The sequence below is a fragment of the Phymastichus coffea genome, unplaced genomic scaffold (genome assembly GCF_024137745.1).
Source record: "Phymastichus coffea isolate CEN01 unplaced genomic scaffold, Cenicafe_Pcof_1.1 PCOF00028, whole genome shotgun sequence".
In the NCBI taxonomy this organism is placed as follows: Eukaryota; Metazoa; Arthropoda; class Insecta; order Hymenoptera; family Eulophidae; genus Phymastichus; species Phymastichus coffea.
In genome coordinates this window covers 2930478-2950788 of record NW_026706839.1, presented here as the reverse complement: position 1 = coordinate 2950788, position 20311 = coordinate 2930478, and the positions used below count along the sequence as shown (strand labels likewise).

The window sequence follows — 20311 nt, the reverse complement described above, 5'->3', positions numbered from 1 at the left end:
ACTTAGATCTAATCTCGTGTCTCATTACAAAAGAGTAATGGGGGTCGCAAATTAAAAAATACCTCGAAAATCAAGCTAGTTGTGTATAGAAAAACAATAGGAAGGAAAAGGCCATGAGTGCGGGTACAATTCAAGGGCCAAAAGCTCGTATATCGCTGATGATCCGACTCGTTGGCTCTGGGGTCACGTATCGCGCGTTAATGAAGTTTTAATTAGCCAGAGCATAGGGTGCAGGGGGGAGTAGTATATACGCACGCGACGTGGCCCGACAGTCGGATTTCCGCTTGCAAACACGCGGCGCGACCTTGTTCACTCGTCACGTATTATGGATTTAATGTTGAGCCTGCGACAAAAGCGTCGACATCTAGCATTCGTATTTTGAAAAAAATAATGCGCAAACAATGCCGCGATATTCGAGGTATTTTTCGATGGATCTACATTGTTTATGGACTCATAATAAATCTCACTTCTCCGAAAGGTTTAAATGGGTCTCTAAATATACATTACTATAAGCAATTTAATTATTATGCGTTCACGACAAATTTTATCGCTAAGCTATAATTATGTCTTTTGTGCAGTATCACTAACGAACTGTTTTTATGTCACTGTCAGCGACATCATAACTATTCCACATTTTCGTTCCACATTTTCCGCGAATTTCATCGCGACGTGAAATAATCCGCTAACTTTAATAAAAACTAAATAACCGATAATTAAATTGTAGACATATATCAATTGAAAAATTTTATCGTATCATAGATTTATAATTGCATTTGGTAACAAGAATAATACAAGTGAAAAAGAAATTGTCGCTTGACCCGAGCCGGTCGCACAAATAATTAGGAAAACTTTCTTAACGATTCGTTATTTGTGCAACTTCAACACTTTATCAAACAAATAACTATTTGAAAAAGAAAAAGCAACTCGGAAGTGTGTCACTTCCCGCGACGAAAAAAAAGTTTTTATTCCACGATCTTTTCTTTTCTATCTCTGAAAAAAGGGAAAGTTTTTACCTACAAAGCTTTTCCTTTAAACTTCCAAGTTTTGCGCCAAAGACAAAGGACGAACTTTTTTGCGATCCGTTCGCGCCAGTGAGAATTTTTGTTTAACGTAAAAGCCAAGACGGTTTCGTTAGATTTTGAATTGTGTAGGAGGAGATAGGGAGAGAGAAAGAGAGAGAGAGAGAGAGAAAAGTAAGACGAGATGGAAAAATTCAATTTTAGAAAGGTTACCAAGTCAGATTACTTTTTCTTACATTATTGTCTTTCCTATCTAACATAAAATTTTATCTAGGGCGATAGTAAAGAGCATTAAATACAATTAAATAAGAAAATATTGTAGCTTTTACTCTTACATTTTTGATAATAACATACATATGTACATATTATAACCGATTTCGTCACACGATAAAATATCGTAAAATTATATCCTTCAATAATGCGAATAAATATTACATTTAATCAAAGATACGCGCAGAATTGCGTATCCGTGGATGGAATAAGGATTTTTAGTTTCACAAATCATTCTTTCTGTCTGTCTTACTCCTCTGGCGTAAAAATAGAAACTCACGTTTTACTCAAGAACCCGTAACGCCTTTTATATAGTGCGTCGAACGAAGAATATAAATAGTACCATGAAATCTACGAGTCTTTTTTTTTCGCTTGTTTTTATAGTAAAATAACTTTTCTCGTTTATTCGAGCAAAGAAAAAAAAGGAAAGGAGAAGCGTTTTCGTTAACTGTCAAATCGACTTGTAATAAAAATATTAAGGAACTAAGTCCAGTTAGTGTCAAGTGCAAGTATTTACTCTCACACCTCAGTGACATACGCAATAGAGTATTCTCCTCTCAAGTAGAAAAATATTTGCATTTTTTTATTGTTTCCAATAAGATAACGTTTTCTGCATATTTCTTCCATCTGTTATCGCATCAAATATAAAAAGCAACTCGTGTCAATCATAGCAGGCTGTTACCCCGGAAAAAGGAAGAGAAGGAAGAATATTCAGGAAAAATCGAATAAAGCGTTTATGTGAATATTTCATCTGCCTTGACTCGGCAATTTGAGCTTACGAACGAGTTTTTTTCTCTTACGTTATTTTTATTTATATCCATAAAATGTCTTTTGATTCTAATTTACCTTTGTGATTTTGCACGTCTGTGGCATTATTCAATCGAGAGGATGAACAACACGAATCTTCATCAATTATCGATGCGTGCTAATCGGTCTATTATCCGTGCGAATGAAACCGCAAGTGCCTTCACGGTGGTCTGTATACCTGTAGCTTAGCGAAAACCGAGTGTGCTCTGATCACCCGCACTTGATTCATGAATAGAAATAGAGATTATGTCGTCGACAATGTGTGTAGATTTGTACATATCGTTTATTGGATGAACGGTGATTTATTGAGAATTTTCTTTTTACCTTTCACGAGCTCGATTAATATTAATAGAAATTAAATAGGTATACAAATAATAGGTCATTTTTTGTATCATAAGTGAGCTCTAGTATTCTTGAAGAATTCTGGTGCGCTGAATTCAAATCCGGCCTTAAAATTGTTCCATCAGGTCAGGTTTTTGAGATATCCTAATTTAAAACTGCAAAAAATACTTTTTTGACCTATTTGAGTTTATGAAGCATCGTAAATAAATTTTGTCATAAAAAATTATTTAAAGTATCTTAAAGTACAAATCTTTCTCTTTCAAATGTCGTTGAGTTTGACCAAATGTCTTTTTCTTCACCAAGATATCGCATTATGAAATATTTATATTTATGAATTTCTTAAAATTCGAAAATTCATTAACCCTTTGAAGTACACATTTTTCTATTATTTGTTTTTAATGAAGAATTTTATTCGAGGATTTTTGGGATGGCTGAATGCGAATCTGCAACAGAATTCGTTTTTTCAAAATCCAAGATAGTGAATTCAAAATGGAAATTTTCCATTCTGCCATTTTGAATTCGTCTATAGCTTGCTTGTGATACAAAATCTTGTATACCTGTGTTATTTCATGCCAACCAAAGTAATTTTGACCTACATAATTTCTACGGTATAATTTTTTGGAACATGTACACTTGCATGCGAATACGAGATTGCTTTTAATGATATTTGAAAGTTGAACGAGTGCGGATTATTTCTTTCATTTGGTTTTTATTTTTAACCGCGTATCGAATATTCGTGGAATAAAAAAACGTCTTCCAATAAATACCTCCATATCGAGAATAGAAACGAAATTCAAAGTATACATATTTTTCATACGCTAAACTAAATACCAAGCATACCGAACAAAATACCACACGACAACAATGGAATTTCGTTGGGATAGACCGTGTCATCCTTGAGCAAACGCAAAGAATTCCCAAGCAAATAGCTAGGAAAACGAGCAAACTTGGCAATTGACGCATAAGTGCGCTGCCATCGATGATCACTCCTCCATTCTACCCGTGCAATTGTGTTTGTTCTCTCTTTCTCTCTTTCTCTCTTTCTCTCTTTCTCATTCGTAGAAGGGGTGAGTCAGCCTTTACAATTCCCCATTTCTCGATGTACCTATAATATGGAAAAAAAGGTTTTTTTTATCGCCTCCGGTGTACTCTGTGTTTGTTGGCTGCGGAAACTTTGATGGATATCGCATGTGCGCTGTAATGTTTACGTTGGCCGTTTTTTGTTAAATGTTTATGTATCGTTAACCGTGTTGTTTGACTTATAATTTTTTCATAACAACCTATCCGAGATTTGATTTGTACAGTACAAATTTTCAAAAAATGAATGTTCCATATTACGTATGATAGTATACGTTTAAAAAGCAATACTCATTTTTCGTATAAAACTGTAAGTATTTACTTTGCAATAAATTTTTCATTCTCTGTCAGTCAAAGTTTCAAAGTTGAAATGATCCGTTTCAGTTAGTTTCTAATAAAAGAATGGTTTTTCTAACTGGTGTAACCAGCTCTAACTGTATATTATTAATCTTAACAAGGGTTTGGTAAGTCAGAGATAACTCACCAAACAACAAAAAAGTTCCTTTATCTTGGAATATTTGTACTCTACAACGACTTTTGAAGTACATTATCATATTAAGATAAGCAAATTTTTATTAGGAAAAGTTTTAAGCATCGCAGTACTTATGTGCTTTTGCCTCTTATTAATTTGCGTATAGAAAAAAAATTTAGGCAGAAAAACGTACAATTTGAGGCCGCGTTCGTTACGCATAGATACCGACTCTACATAATAATTTGATTCTACACAATTTTTTAAAATATGTTTATTTCATATTATACTTTTCTATTGGCTAGGTTAGTTTCGAACAAATACTGATTCTACATGATTTGATTTTACGTCAATTCTTCTATTTTATTTATTTAACACAATGTTTTTTTATAAAAAATAAAATAGCATTTTCTCAAAAAATAAAATATTATCTGACATTACATCTTTTTACAGATAAAAAATACAGAAAAAACAAAAAATTAATTGGCATAAAATATTCTACATAATCTAATCGTATATTTGATAATTTTTTAATAATGGGCAGAATCTTAAATATATTAATTCTTAAATATTTATTTATTCCTAGAAAAATATTTTATGCAGAATACTTTGGAATAATCATTTTTCAATCGAATTTTCTATAGAAAGTTTACATGTTCAATAATATTCTTTTTTTAATAAATACTATTTTATGTATTTTTTTCAATTAAAAAGATATTACGTTAAATAAATAATTCATGTTATCTTTTCAGAAAGCTAAGTAATATTTCATGTACGAGTTTTCTTCTCCCATGGAAAAAGACGGTATATATATAAGGCTAGCGATAGAAAAGTAGTAAAACAGCGTCCCCATCTGTGGACAACGTAAACATCGTTGCGACACGCCCGCATCAATTTCAAAGGCAGCAAGTATCAAATATGTACATGTATGGTATGGGCCGGACAAAAGACGCACCTGATAAGACGGATGTTTATCTTGTCGATTCTTCGGAGCTTTTACTACCGAATGATCTATGTGTCTTGGAGGGTGAACGCTTGCTTTATTTGTGGGAGGGGAGGATGCTGCATATCGCGTGCTCTAAAAGATTTATGTTCAAACATTTTACTGTTCATTTCTTTTTTATCGCTTTACATTCATGTGCTGAGTTTTATTAAGGCATATTTGACCTTTGACATGTTGGTTCTTACGAGGGCGTTTACTTCTGCGTTAATAAATTTTTCAGTGATACGAGTGATGAATTGGCTAATTGATTTTTAACTATATTTATGATGCATGATATTTTTAAGCAATGATTTTCTCGTAGAACTGAATTTCCGGGTCCGAGGGGAGAGGAAGGGGGGTGGATTTTAGGAAACACCTTTAAGCTGATATTATTTACCGAGATGTTATCGAAAGAGCAGCAGCACTAGCAGAAAATAAATTGAATGTCAAAAAGCTCACGCGGGTAAGGGCAAGACAAATAAGTAAGCAATAAATCATACAGGCGTATTTCGAGCTCTAAAAACTTATTTTTCTCTCTCAACGTAAAACTTCCTTTGTTTCACAACTCGGCGGCCGCGAATAAATGTCGACATGGCAATGCCATTTTCGTTTGTGAAATGTAGAAGAGAAAAAAAGTCAAGACTGAGAGTGGGTGCGAAATACACCTCGATGACGAAGGTCATGCGTCTGCAGAATGCTGCGTCGCAAGTGTGGGTGTAAGAAAAACACGAATAGCTTTGTACACACAGACGTCAAAGTGGCGAGAGGGAAAGAGCGAAACGTATGTTTCTACTGATCTTTGAGATAAATCATCTTGTATGTATACAAATTAGCAGAAAAATGCAGCCTCAAACTCGCGGATAACACGAATTACCGAGAGAGCGAGAGAGAGAGAGTCGACAACAAAGGTGCATTACGTAGGTTTCATATATTCATTAACAAATACGCTTTACGCATACAAATTATTATACTTACGGGCTTTGGATGAAGTGCGTGTGAATGTTCACATGTGCGCGAACCGTAATTATCGATAAACTATGAGAGTCTTGATTAATCTCTGATGAATTAATATCTTGCGCAAGGTATTCAAATTTTATTGCATTATGAGGATAGTGATTGATTTTCTGACGTAGCGAGTTTATGACCATGGAATATTGAGATTTGCGTGTTATTGTTACTGTTATTCTTATTTCAAGAAACTTTGCCAGACTTTTTCCGACCTTACGTGATATTTAATCTTATTGGTTATCAATGGTATCGCGTTTTGCAGAAATATTAAAAAAATAATATCTAGGTAGACTCAACTTTAATCATATGATAAGATCAGTAAATAAACTGTCTAGATATCAAATAATTATGCAATCACGTTATAGTTTAAAATAAGCATAAGCTTTTTTGGGGCTATTCTGAACCGATGAATCCTAATTATTAAATATACCTCTCTTGTAAGATTTTCTTTTTACCTTCAAAAGTGCATGTGACTGAAAGATATCAAGTATATTTGAAAATATATAATCAACCATAAATTCAAAATAAAAGAAAGGAAAGGGTGGGAAGCGCGACCAAGCAATTCACTGTTGGATTAAGTTGATTAATTATGGACTAGGCTCGTTAAAATGCGTGCGGGACGGAATAAAATGCCAAGCGTTACGCGATGTTGCGACTTTGCACTAAATAATTTTAGTATGGCACTTTACGCTCGCGGTGTATGCTGCGTGACATTCGCTCGGCTTTATGTGCACGAGCTCAAACTTTCAAACTTCTAAAGTGATTGATATGCTGTGAATTGGGCGTCACTTCATTAAAGGTCAATTTTTCTTTTATTGAATTCCGAGTATGGTATTTATTTTTTGACGAAATGCTTTCGAAAATAAAATTATAAAGTCAAATGAAAACCAAATTTCTGTCGAAATTGTTGGTAGGTGGTGTAAAACAAACTCGCGGTATACGATTCTCTTTTAATTAAATGGCTTGCTCTTGTCTGAAGCTTTCAAGCACTCGTGAAACTGAACGACTACAGCTCTAAGAGAATCAGGTCGATGTAATTGAATCTCTCATGGAACTTTGTTACAAAGTCTTCTTTAACTTTATTTTTACAACGATCGCATTCGAAACAAGAATTGAGAAAAGCAAAAAAGATATTGTCATTTTATTTGAATCTTCATTGTTGGAATCAAGTACTACTAGCTAGTATTCCACAAAAAGCTGTTTTTTCTATCTCAAAAATTCGTTTATCATGAATAATTCGCATCTCGACCGCATTCCGATGAAACTAAAAATCCGAGAAACGTAATTGATTAAAGCTCACAACACGTAGTGAAATCGCACCAAATCCGAATATACGAGAGCATATAAAGAGTCGTAAGGTTGCATCAACAAAATGTCTTTCCTCCATTGACACGGTAGAGATATAGAGAGAATTCCAGTTGGATTTCTCTGTGGCGAGCAGAAAATCAATAGTTAGTGTGTGTGCGAGATACGGCAGCAAGGCCATGACGCATCCCAACCCAGCAGCGCTCGCCTCATTAAAATCCGTACACACTATAAGGTAGGTCCATATGTCGAATTTCAATACACACGCAAACTCAAGGGAGAGACTTATCTTTCTAAACGAATGTGTTGCTCGACCTCGGCCAGGGCTCGACCTCGTTAGACTCTCGCTCTTCTGCAACAGGTGACCTTTACACGAGCTGCTGCCGCACGCGCCCGGAATTCCTTATGGTCGCGATTTCTATTCCTCCTGGGATCAGTATCGATATCATCCTCTTTTCCTCTCTCTCTCTCTCTCTCTCTTTTACTTTCTTTGTCTCGGCGTCAGCTTTTAATCGCGATTGCCTTGACTTTGCTGTGCTTTCTTTTTCATTATTCATGTGTTTGTACGAAAGACTTGGAATGGAGCCCTTTTTCAGTAATTCAATATTTCGTTCCTTATATCGTTCGAAATGTTTATTTTTTAAAAAGGATATCAACAAGCACGAATTGTATTTCGAGAGAAACTGGAAATTGTGTACTTTTTTCTGGTGTTTGCATTTCACGAAGTGAATCGTAATTACCTTATGTTTTTTGAAGCTTTGATATTAATAGCACGCGCACGTAGACCATTGCATTCGTTTTAAATATCCATGATACTTATCCAGAAAAGCTTGGCATCAGAATACGCATACGTTCAAAGAAACTACTAGAAAGCTAAAACGAATTATTCAAAACTATACAATAGGCAATCACATTCGTCAATCCTTCTACCTATTCAAATAATTTATTTAAACTAACATCCTTGGTCGTTTGAAAAATCTACTATAAAAATATATTTAAAGCTAATCGATGATCGCATCTAAGGCTCCTCAGTCGATCAGCATCAATCGATAGAATGATTCCATAATCATCCCAGAGGAAAATACCGTACATTTGATCTAATTCATGACGAGCACGTGTTGTGAGCGAACGAGTATGCAAGCCCTTTGATATCAATAGCTATATATACATGGCCTATATATCAATGGCTATACATATATATGCAGGTATTACCATTAAGGTTACATTTGGTAATGGCTACTAGGCGCTGTCAAAGTTTGTTTGACCTACATACCCGAAATTCAAATGCTAGCCATTTCCGGAATCGAATTTTCTCAACATCTCCCAATTAAGAGTTTTTACAAGTAAGATGAAAAATGGAGATATAATTGTTCGAAATGATAGTCAGAATTGTAACGATGGAGGTGTCCTTAAGATAGCCAATGATACAATGAAGTACATCAAGGCGCAGATTGCATTACGAAAACTATAGGCCTCAGTGGATAAAGCTCGTGTCGCAGTGTCGCGAAGCTTATACAAAACGATTCGGCTTAAACAGGGATACAGGCAGTTGCACGAGGCGAAGCCTTTAGTGCGGTGCGTGGACGTGGAATTGTCAGACTGCGTGCCAGTATCTGCCTGACCTAGAGAGAAACAGAGAAACCTTAACAAGCTGTGTACGATATATACGCTTCGCTTAATTGCAGTGATCAAGCACTGAAACAGCACAGCGTGCGTGCGTTCGTGCGTACGTACATGCGCGCGCGTGTATTAAGTTCGTAGCATCCCAAGATACTGAAAGATATATTATGCTGGCGGACGCTGTATGTAAGCGTGATTGTATACCCGAAGATGAGGATGAGATTGACAGTGATTCTAGACCTCTAATCTTTCTTATTTTTTTTGGTTATTCGATTCGCTTTGGCTGCGAAAACATTTTTGAGTGGCCGACAATTGCGACATATATCCTTCACGCTGACGGCCTTTCGAATCAAAGCGAGTTGCGCGAAGTTCACAGCGAATTATTTTGGAATTGATTTGGTGAACTCAAAGCCCCTTGTTTTTGTTGTAATTTCTGAGTGCGTTACGAGGCAATTATTCTGCATTTCTACGATAAATTTGTTAAGTGGAATGCTGCTACATTGTTCGTAAATGTTTCGCGCGAGCCCATTTCAAACAATGTTACCAAATAAATACAAGATGAATTATCCGACTGTCGGCAATTTAAGTAGTATAAGCTAAAATTGGTCAGCCTATAGACTACTTAAACTGCTCTCACCACTCAAAGTTCAATCTCTTGAAAATAATCGAGTTATTTTATTTTTTTTTTTTTTTTTGAATCGACGACTTGGTCGATATCTCGCTGTCTGTTAGCATACAAAACGCTTTTCAAAACTATGGAGCCGGCAAATTTTTTTCTTTTCCCACCTAGACTCGACTGGACGTGTAAAAATTCTAATCGGCTTTGGCTCTCCGACGATGCCAAGCCAATTTCGCGCCAACTTCTGCTCTCTCTCTCCCTCTCTCGCAAGCTTTGCGCTTTACCGAGTAGTGGCCGACCGTGGAAATAATAGCCGGCTCTGGATTATATCGTTGAGGCTTATCCCACGGTGAAGATTTACGCCTCGTTTTCGCGAGCTTTTGTTTCTATTTTTTTTTCTTTTCTCCTCGTTCGCTTGCAAGGCGTGTTTGTTTAGTGAAAGATTGGCAAGTAAATTAATCAACTTTTGACAAAATCGTCATTTCGTATGGCGTTCAATGAGTCTGTTATTATTCGGCGCATATAGCTGCTGCTCGCGAAGTTAAGCGTTTAGATGGGATTGGCCGTAAAAGCCAAACGAGTTTGTCTAACGCCGACGCAGCAATGTATACAAGTTCAAATGTGCTTATTTGTTTTAATGTATTCCCGGCAAGACAAACCTGCGCACGTGCGCGAGATTTATATCGCGAGTTAAGCGAGATAGACAGAGGGTTTCGTGAAGATTTAACGGTGTAATCGTGTTGCCGTCAAAGCGGAGGATAGACAATGTATACGCTAGTTGGTCGCTCGAGGAAAAATGTTTATGAGAAGAGTAGTTGCGAGAGAGGCTCTGCAATGAGGATAGCCCTCAAAAAAGTGGAATCGCTTGCTGCACTACCGCAATCTGCTGTTGTCGCCGCTTACATATAATGCACAACAAAGTACTATGTAACGGATAGATATGAAATCTCCCACAAGAATCACTGCTTATCTTGTCGCTGGGAAATTACACTCCAGAGTGAAAACTTAGGAGTGATGCAGAAGGGTCGCAGAGAGGAAGGGAAACAGAGAGAGAGAGAGAGAGAGAGAGAGAGAGAGAGAGAGAGAGAGAGAGAGAGAGAGAGAGAGATTCTAGCCAGTACCTTCAGAGGGAAAGAACGTAAAGAGAACAGCGTGAAACTATAGACAGCTCAGGACAAGAAGACAATTTACCATTAAGCTGATCAAAGATACTGTGTGATCTGGTTCCAAAGAAATTTGAAGAGTATCCTATAGTTATTTGATCGCTACGGTGGATTCTTACTCTCTTCTTCATCATTGATGCTTCAATTGGTTTACAAAGTATTAATTAATTGACCTCAGGATAATCAAGCATATCGAATTGATAAGCATTCATCATCCAACATGTAAGCAGCAATATTTCTACGTGATAGATCCGACAATTACGATCATTTGTTATTAGGGTATGTTGCGTGGAATGTGAGTCTGAATGTAAGCAGTAGAATGTATCTAAAATAATAAAAACCGAAATGTATTTAATGTCATAATCAGCATTCATAGACTACATATCTCCTAGTCTTGTCCAAGGAGCACCTAATATAAATATATATAATTACATTTTTCATAAATGATATCTTATAGTTTTCCTTGTGCAAGTTCTTTGTGCGATAAAGTTACAGCTATTACATGATATAACACTGTAATTAATTGAAATTTACATAGACAAACGTTCTACTGAGCGATATTTCGCTGCTGAATGACATTACAAACTCGTATCATGGTATATAAACGCACATGAATAAACACGCGCACAAATGAAAATACATCGCAGCAGCTTTCCCATTAATTTACGACGCAATTAATTTTTCCGATGCACAAAGTGTTTCGTAATTACTTTTCGTGTATCTCGCTCGCTTACTCACTCTGCCTCTCTGTCTCCCTTTCTCTCTTTCTGTTCTGCTTTTCAATATTGCGCTTTTGGAAAATTTTGTAAACACGCGCATTCATTGTACGAAATGCTAGTTTTCACAGTTTATAGCAATGTAAATTAATTAATCACTATATTTAGCGAGAAATGAAAAGACTACCACACTATTCCGTGATAAAATTTTATGGCAGTTATGAAAAATTATTACGATCGTGAATCGCGTATTTTCCTGAACGAATTATAGTGGATTATATAGGGTTGTAAAATCAGTTGGAATGTCGAATTATTATGCCAAATTTCGGTTATTTATTCGGCGATTTTCTATTAAACACGATATCAATTGTTAAATTGATTGACAACTTTACGATAGCAGCCAAGAGAACTCGTGCTCGTGTTGCAATTAAAAATTTCTCAGAAAACTATTTAAAAATTATGTAATCATACTCACCGTAATAGCATTCCCTCTTAAAAACAAATGGGTTCCAGCTAATAACAACGCAAAAATAAAACTCAGCAGAAAAGAATAAAAAATACGAGTGTAAACAGAAGCTGCCATCGTTTCGCATGAAAACTCGCGGAGAACGCAAGCTCGCTGCGCTCCTGAGGTTTATTTTCCAGCGATGCCGACGTCGACACAGTGCTTGTACATTATGTACCTACTGGACTCGGGGCCAGCGAGGGAACTGGCCTTTCTAGCTTCTTATGCGCCCGAGTCGTCGAATACATTATCGCCAGGTGCCTTACGAACACTATTTTTTTTATTTTCCTCCCCATTGTGCAACATCCCTGACCTAATTATACGCGAGAGCGAGCAACGTGCTTTTTGCCGAACAATAAATGGACCTATTATTATTATTATTATATAGTTTTCACTTTTTTCATAATATTTTTAGGATTTTATTTATTTGAATATATATCTACAACTACGATTGTTTTACACGAGATAGCAGCTTTTTTCTGTGTTAAATATCACGTCGGTTTATACTGTAAGATTTTATTATGATTTTTGTAATAAGTTTATAAATACGTGAACTTAATGAAAATCAGCATTGGGTTTATGTTACAATTGTATGATATTATGAACTTATCTCAAACAGAAAAAGTAAACTTATGGAGATTGCAGAGGTTTTCATAGTATTCATTATAATATCTAAGATCGTCGTTTGTATTTACCAGATATCTCGTGTCGTTCTTTTTGTTTACTCTAACTTCGTATTCTCTTTCCCTCCCTCCCTTTCTCTCTCTCTCTCTCTCTCTCTCTCTATCTTTCTCTCTGTATCAGCAGTTATTCCGAAAACACTCAACTGCTTTCTCTTCATGTTGACGTTGACGTAGTTGCGAGAAATATTTTCATTACAAGATTAAAAAAACATTCTCGTGCAAATATAAATTTAATATCGAAGACATCTAGTTCTTTCAATAATTTCCTTTCAATTTTGGTTTCGAACGAGTCAATATAATTTCCTCAAGGGGAGTATCTTAATTCAAGGGCAAGAAGAAAAAAAATATTTTCACCTTATACATGCCACACAAGTCATTATTCCCCAAAGGGACACACAGACGAAAGAAAGAGCTATCGTTTCTAATCGGTAATGCCCTGTAAGATCCTCGTACCAACTGAACAATAAATCTCATTGTGCCAATCCGTCTGTCGTTGTTGTCCTCGCCATCGCTAGACAGTATTGTCGGCGAAAAAAAGAAGGTACATACCTCTTCTTCATATATTGCTTATCAAATTTATTCTTGAAATTATTTTGAAAGAAAACAATATCATTTAGTCTCATATAGATCCTGCGTTTCACAAACTTATGATTTACTTTTATATTTGTTTTGTAAACAATTAGACCGACTATCACGATTTCGCGTAGTAGAAAGTTATCTTGATCTTGGTCTATATCCATTTTTATGACTTGACTCGCGTGTTCGATAGTTTGCTGTATCTAATTTAGAAACAAATATACTCAACGCGTGACTTCGCGTCTTTCAAGCCGACACATAATTCTTGTTCAACGAAGTATGATTTGAAGTATTTCCAATAAATTTTCTTTCGCAAGTGTAATGTCTAAAAATATAGCCAAGCTTTAATAAATAGACAATAAAACATTCATCCGGAATAATCGCCCGTAGAATGTTTATTCTAGTAAAACCCAATTTACGTTGAGACGATGTGTTTTACGATGGTTACAAATGTTTTTCTCGGCCACAGTATCCTACAACGAAAGTAGTTTTAATAAATAGCAGAGTATTGACGTTTATTGGGGGTCATAAGGTGACGGAAATCCTCTTTTCATGCAAGCGCAACCTTGCAGCCGTTCAGGGCAGTCGCAGCACTGAGTAACGCCCAATTAGGACCTGATTTATGAGATACTGCAGCGGAAACTTCCACGCGGACGAAAGAAAAAATAGAGAAAAATTTACAATGCTTTTTAGAAGTCTACGCGGCTCAAGTGGCTTGCTTTTCTTTACTCTACTTGTCCCATTCCGCGTCTGATAAATTCCTGTGTATATGCTGGGCTAGATCCGATTAACGTCAACACATATATTTGACCTCTCAATATTAATTGGGTTGGAATTAATTACGCTTATCACGTTTGCACAATACATCGAATTGAATTCTCCGCGATATATATATATATATATATATATATATATATATATATATATATCAGATGCAATTGAAATGCAAAGCTTTTGGGACGAGAGAAATCAAGGAAATAACATCAAACGTCGCGCAGGTACCTTATTCATTATTCATGATTCATTAAAATACAATCCCGTTGTGCACGGCTTAATTATAACATCAATCATCCTAAATGATCGTTCAGCAACAAACATTTTGACTCTTATAATTCCCGGTTCAAATGTTCAAATGCGACTGTTTATTATCCGTACTTTTTCGGAAAGACGGGCTGCGTTTGACTTTTGAATCCGTGATATCGTATTTTTTTGTTTTCCGATAAATCCACTTTGAGTATGTCTCTCTGTTGTTGTTTCGGCAATCTGCGAGGAATACAATGCATCAATCACCCTTCAGGCGATTGCGTGATTGATTGGCAAGCTATTCAAACTGTTGCGTGATGTGCTTTCTCCGCGTGTACCAGCTCATTTCCACACGTACGACGTCGGCCTGCAGCATGAGTAATTAACTTTAGTTATGTCGTTAATTTGGATACCACATACGTCTAAGGATCACGAAACTGTTGATTTAGATAAAGTGCTTATGTTTCAAATAATTCGTATATAGCTATTGTCTATTAAAATTTACATTGCGATAGTCGAGCTATTCGAGATTTCGGGTAGACGACTGATAGAATGACATAAAACAAAGACGTTCGAAGACCAAGTATTGAGGATAAATGCTATAAGTACGATAAAATCGTTTCCTGATATGATTGTCTGACATTACACGTACTCATTCTACTTGCGACAAATCCGTTTCTCTTCAGCATGCTCTATCCCTATTACTCCGTTTTGTTTTCAAATTCTTGTATGTTCCTCCATTCACGAAATGTAGATAGCATTGTTAGTAGCTTCCATTGCTGTACACGCGGGAGAAAAAGAGAACAACAAAACGAACACGATTCCTCTATGTGTATGCGGATTTTTCTTAGATGTGCCAGACGAATGGGCATATCTGACTTCATTAAACAGAGAACGAGTTTCACACTACTGAACGTAGTCTACGAATGTTCGTTGAAGGGAATAGATAATCGGCGTGCGAAAGTAGGCTGCACGTGCCTCGCGGGTTATTTTGAAGATGCATTGTTTTCCGCGCGAGCGAGGCAATTGTATTTTTAACGATCGCTTTTTATTGTGCGTTAAGCGCAAAGACTCTTTTTTAACGCAGCTGTTTGTGACCATGCTGCAGGGATATTGAGTTTTATTCTTTTTAATGGCACGAGCAAACGAGAATCTTTTTGTAGGTCTGATCGCGTTATGATTTGATATAATATTATTGCGCCAGGATTTTTCTTTGTAAAACTTCCGGCGTGTCGTGGTTGAAAGGTGATCGTTGCGTAAGGAAATGTATCTTGGAAGAGGGTTTCTTTCTGTTTGACACGAGCATCGAGTGAACTCTTTTAGAACAATTCAATTTAAAAGTTTTATATCAAACTCAGTTGTTTAAATGAGCGATCAAACAGCATGCCGTATTTCATAGTAAAGTAAATAATAATGTAATGACGATAAATTTTAAGTGATGAAAATTATCGTGCTAACAAACGAGCAACCTTGGAAATCTAAATCACTTGTTGTGTAAACATTGCGCGCCTCGTGATCCTGCAAAAGGCATTCGACTGTGAAAGTCTTTAAGATTTACCGAGGAAAGGTAGGATGCTTGTTGTTGTTTAACATCTCATGTTGTACTGATTTTTCAAACTGCGGGATAGAACAGAAACTCATAGATAGGCATCAGTCAAGCTCGATAAGAGTGACCATCATTTCCGTCTCTTGTTTTCTCATTAAAAGTGAAAAATGACTACAATCAAATCTTCTTGAGTAAATAAGCTTTGATATATGACTTGTCTAACAACATTATCACAAAATATAGATTGAAATTCCGATTTAACATTATTTTTATTCATCTCCGATGAGTTGTATATCAAACGAATATCTGCCTTGGTAAACAAAACTCAAGATAAAATACATCATATATATCTGAAACGTCATTTAAATTCTTAAACGTATTGGAGCGAACTCGCTATATCTATAATTTTGAAGTGCTCGTAGGTCAGTTAGTAAAACAAAATAACTGCCAAACTTGTGGGCGTTTAGTAATATTTTGTGGTCGCGCATAGTGTGGTAAGTTACGGCAAACAGTTGTGCTCGAGCGCATGCGCATATGAAATAACGAGTACCTCTGTGTCTATATATAAACGGTAGGTGTGAAAGCTAACGACGTCGTTATTGAACTATTAATTTCTGGTGATCTGTGGAGGGTGAAAGTTCGAGAGAAAAAAAGAATGGTAGAGATTCACTTTTGATTACGCCACTGAAAAATCCGAATAAATAACGTCTTAAGAATTATTGCGACAAGATTAATTACCGAAGCCCTTGTACGCACGTTGATGTGACATGAAAATGTATTAACGATTTGTCGACGTCAAAAGTTTGTCCATTATTTATCGAGAAATTATTTTTATATCTTGAGAGTGATGAATGTCGATATAACGAAGCTATGATTACATATTGAAGAAAACGGGAGAGAAATTGGATAATTAACCAGTAGCTAGTCAATCGCATTGAGCACCAGTATGTTGCAAGGCACCGATAATTCTAAAACATAAGAGATAATAACTGTCGAGGAGAAAAGCAAGTTTCGAATAGAGAGGAAGCACCACGCAGTCCATTGCTTATGTGTGGATCTGTCACTACACTATTTATGTCGCGCTCATTACTGACGCTGACATTGACGAAGCGGGAGTTGCTAGCTGACTTGCTGAACGGCTTGTTCCATCGATCGCCATCGCCCGGTGAAAGGCGTAGAAAGATGCCGAGTATTAGTGGCACAGAAAACGACAGGATCAATTCTTGGGGAAGATTTTGAGAACTTGCTTTCTCTCTCTCATTCGGGCTTTTACGACTGAACTAAATATGACGACCATCTTTATCAAGTGGAGAGAGAGAGAGAGAAAGAGAGAGAGAGAGAGAGAGATGCTTAGTATGTTCGAGATTTCTAGTTTCATGTCAGGCCAGATTGCTATACTTATATTGAAAACTTATCTTTGCTAAAATAGACATTTTTTTCCTTGTAAAATATTGGACTAGGTAAAGTTTTGTACGCTGGAAATTGAATTTGGGTCAATGACATATTATTTCAAGTATCCGACTTTGGTATTAGCGTATTGGACTCTACAAGTGCTTAGATTGGCAATGCGAAGGAACGATACGAAGCTTTCTAATAAAAATTGATTGAATTCGGCGGGTAAGGTGCCCGATAATACTACGTACAATCACAAACGCAAACTCCGCTTCTATTTATTTCAATATTCTATTAAAAGTTCGAAGCAAGCGTGTCCGTTGGGTATAGCGTCGTTCAACTTTTTAAATGAAATCTCAAAATGGCCTCATTCTGCTGTGCTGTATATATCTCATTATATACCTGCTGCGAGGGATACAATTTATGCAAGACAAAATATTACAATTCAGCCGAGTTGTCGTAAGAAAGAGCTGACGTATACGTGGAGAGTATAAACACTCACGAGCTCATCTACATACTCACACGTATCCTCGACCTTGCTCTCTCTCTCTCTCTCTTTTTCTCTCTACCAAACCCTCTATTTCTTCTTTCTTTCACTCGATTTGCATCTCGTAGACCTTACTGTTCGGTACGGCAGTTTTTTCTCTTTCCCTGAGATTTCGTGAGTACGCTCCCTCACATTTTTCGCTCCCCCTTTTCATTTGTTTTTTCAGTCTTCCCTTCTTTTCTACCTTCATCAAGTTGCCTTTTCTGAATTCAAATTTTTCGGATTATACCCTTTGTTTTTCTTTCCTGTGAAACCCTCCAATGGAAAGTTACTGCTATTGGTATCGAAGGGCTCTTTATATTTTCCAATTTCACGAAGATCATTACAGATTCACAGTATCATATTGATGATGTCTGTTTAAACTTTCTATTTTCCACGAAACTCATTGATCGAGCTAAAATATATTCAACAACAATAGACCGAAAGAATGTATATGCCCTTTTATGTAAATACTAGAAAATTCGAAAAATCAGGTACTCGCATCGTAATTTACCTCCGATAAAAGCAACTTTCTATTCGTCTTGAACTTTACTGCCAAAGAAGAATCACAAATCTCAAACTCTCTTTGCTCTCTCTTTTTTACATTACAAAAAAACAAACAAAATGGGATGGAATCTCTCTCTAAAATTTGAAACTCGCAATAAAACAGCTTTTTACGACATCGAACCATTCTGAGCGAAGGAAAAATTTTCCGAGACATCAGCTGCTGCTGTTGGATAACTATCTGCACTCTTTCATACACACACACACAATATATATCGAAGAAAAATGAAGCCCGGCGACTGCGCCATCGTCGTTCCTCACTTAATACTTGCGCAGTCCTTCATAAATCTATTTCTCGTCTATCTTTTTAGCCAGAGGCGTAAAAATATGGAACACGCTGCTTCTTTTGATAATAAATCCAAATAGAGATATACATGAACTAAGCAGGTAAAATCATCACTTATACGTGCCCTCATAGATTTATTCTCTCCACGGTTTTTCTGTCGTTTATACTACCCGAGACATGTCCGAACCGATATCAATGCAATACGACAGCTACGATTTTATTTGGACGATCTTCTTTTCTTTGGAATTTTTCTTTCCTTCAACAGGGCAAAGTTTTTATTCGAAAGGGAGGAATACTCTGTAAATCTCATTGTACAAGTAAACAAAAAATTGATACACGTGATTTTTATTTTAAGCTTGATTAAAAAGAGAGAATTATATGGGAGCAACGCAAACATTGATATGTGAAAGATTGATCCAGAGATTATATATGAATACACTAGGACACTCGAGAGAAATTGGAAAGCTCATATTGATATATTGGCAAATGAAATTGAATTTTCCAGCCATTGAAAAATGATATTTTCTTTCCAATGAAATTTGTGGATTAAAAAACCCTTCGGAGTAAATATCTCTATGGCAGTGTATTATTGTGATGCCACGCGCCACGCAACGCAGTTTTTTGTCCTTTCCCAGTAGCTTACATCTTTACATAAACTTCTGTCAATCAACGTGCATTTGAGTCGACTCCAAGATTTTTATTTTCTAGATCGTTTATTTTTCATATGATAACTTTTTACTATATTTCGTTTAAATATTGTACTGCTTGGAAAGGAAAGTTTTTTTTCCATCGTGACCCACAATGAATACGGCGATTTTTTTATGATTTTGTCCACCAATCCCACAGATTTAAGTTACATGAATGAATATCATTTTTTATAATCTGGCATCGTTTCACGAATTGCATGACTAGATACGTACATTCGTTAGATTTTTTTCGAAAAAGCTCGTGTGCTAAAATTAAAGCCCAGCCCCGAGCGAAAAACTTATACGAGTTCAGAGGAGAGCAAAAAGAGAGCAAAAAAAAAGAAAAAAGTCGCATTGAATCAATCCTTTCACGCTGGTTGCTCTAATACCGCTGCATGCGGATTCAGCTAGCCGAATTTATCGGTTAATCCGAGTTCGCTGTATATATGGAAATAGAAGAAGCAGGAGGCAACTGTAGAAATAAACATAAATGAGTAATTCACGATATAAATTCTGGATATAGAGTGCATATAGAGGCAAATGTGTTTTTTTTTAATTAGGAAAATTGGAAAGGTGCTGCAAGAATACGTGAGAAGATTGATTTTTTTGCTAGTTTCTCCCCTACACCTATTATCCACGTTTATGTTGTTGATGTTCAAGATTTTAATTTGCTTTTCTAGGCTGCAAATAACTTTCAGGAAAGTGAATTTTGTTTAGAGAAATATGAAATAGTTTTTGTGGTACGTTGGTATACTAAACGCATAACTACTGAAATACTGGATTCAATCGAATTTATGAATGGTTTGCTAAACGTGTGCACGGGTCTCTTTCCCTCTTGCGCTCCCTCTGTCGTCAGTACAGTAATTTGTATTGCATTACTTCTACTATATTCTAAGTATTTCAAGCTCGATAGCTTTTTCATAAAAATTCAACGTTATGTGGCATACGTCACTGGAACCATCCATCTTTAACTTGCCGAGGGCGGCATTTGTAGGATAATATTTTAAAAATTGAGATCGATAGCACTTTCGTATACACAAAATAGAGGAACATTAATGTAGTCGATGTTCCACTGGTAAAATCCACCCTCGTCTCCAGCATCAATTTTTGAAAAAAGTTCCAGTCAC

The 20311-nt window shown here is 36.2% G+C and overlaps 1 protein-coding gene across 2 annotated transcripts in view; it reads right to left on the bottom strand.

Annotated features, from left to right (window-relative positions):
- LOC131662780 (potassium voltage-gated channel subfamily H member 8) overlaps positions 1-20311 on the bottom strand; it is a 70308-nt gene that overhangs the window by 32912 nt on the left and 17085 nt on the right. The window lies entirely within an intron of this gene.